The sequence below is a fragment of the Octopus bimaculoides genome, chromosome 14, assembly GCF_001194135.2.
Source record: "Octopus bimaculoides isolate UCB-OBI-ISO-001 chromosome 14, ASM119413v2, whole genome shotgun sequence".
NCBI lineage: Eukaryota > Metazoa > Mollusca > Cephalopoda > Octopoda > Octopodidae > Octopus > Octopus bimaculoides.
This window is the reverse complement of record NC_068994.1, coordinates 49929469-49930499: the sequence shown is the minus strand read 5'-3', so window position 1 is coordinate 49930499 and position 1031 is coordinate 49929469. Positions and strand designations below refer to the sequence as shown.

General features: G+C 29.4%; 1 protein-coding gene across 1 annotated transcript in view; it reads right to left on the bottom strand.

Annotated features, from left to right (window-relative positions):
- LOC106869115 (max dimerization protein 1-like) overlaps positions 1–1031 on the bottom strand; it is a 155348-nt gene that overhangs the window by 16821 nt on the left and 137496 nt on the right. The gene's annotated exons all lie outside the window — the stretch shown is intronic.

Sequence of the window (1031 nt, the reverse complement as noted above, 5' to 3'; positions counted from 1 at the left end):
CACAAACACATACACATAACTTCATTGGTCTGTCCGCCCTAATTGCAGGCAGCTCTTTTGCTTCCGTCTAAAAATAGCTTTGATGCAATGTTGCGTTCTTGTTCAATGAATGCACGGTAGTTCTTGCAAATTGCAGTTAATTGCACTTGCGTCATTTCACGCTGACCTGCTTCCGCTACAAGATTGCATACCTGTATTAATATGTGCATATATATATATATATACATATATATATATATATAAATGTGCATGTGTGTGTGTATACATATAGGTAGATAGACGTTAACGTTTGTTTTTGTATGAAGTCATACATAGAAAGCAATGAATTATTAACTCGAAGGATCACACAAAGCTTTCTAGCAGAGTAAGGATGTATTTTTATGAGGAAGACGTTGACAGTGACTACGAAGTGACATGTTGTCTGTTGCCATTGATCTGCTTGATGGCTGGAAAGATGAAACTTCAAAGTCACTACCAACTTTTTCCTAGTAAAATTTGATATCTGCACACAAACAAACAAATACACATATATATGAACAAAACTTTTTTGTGATATATTGGTGTAACAATCAAGCAAAATTCTTCTACTGTAAGGCTTTTAGGGGTTAAATTCCACTTCAGGGTTTTCACAAGTATGAGGGTTTTTTGTCTAAGAGTACACAATGCGAAACATATTATCATGACAGAATGGAGTTTGGCCTACACAAAATAAATCTACAGATAAACAGAACTTTAATTTTAGGCTATATTTGTATATATAGTATGTATGTATATACACACATATATCATATGCATCCATATATATATATAGATATATATATATATACATACATACATACATATATACATATATATATATATATATATACACATATACATAAATCCATATACATACATATACATGTATATATGCATATATATATGTATATATGATATACACCTATATATTTATATATACATATATATATATATACATATATATATATATATATATACACATATACATAAATCCATATACATACATATACATG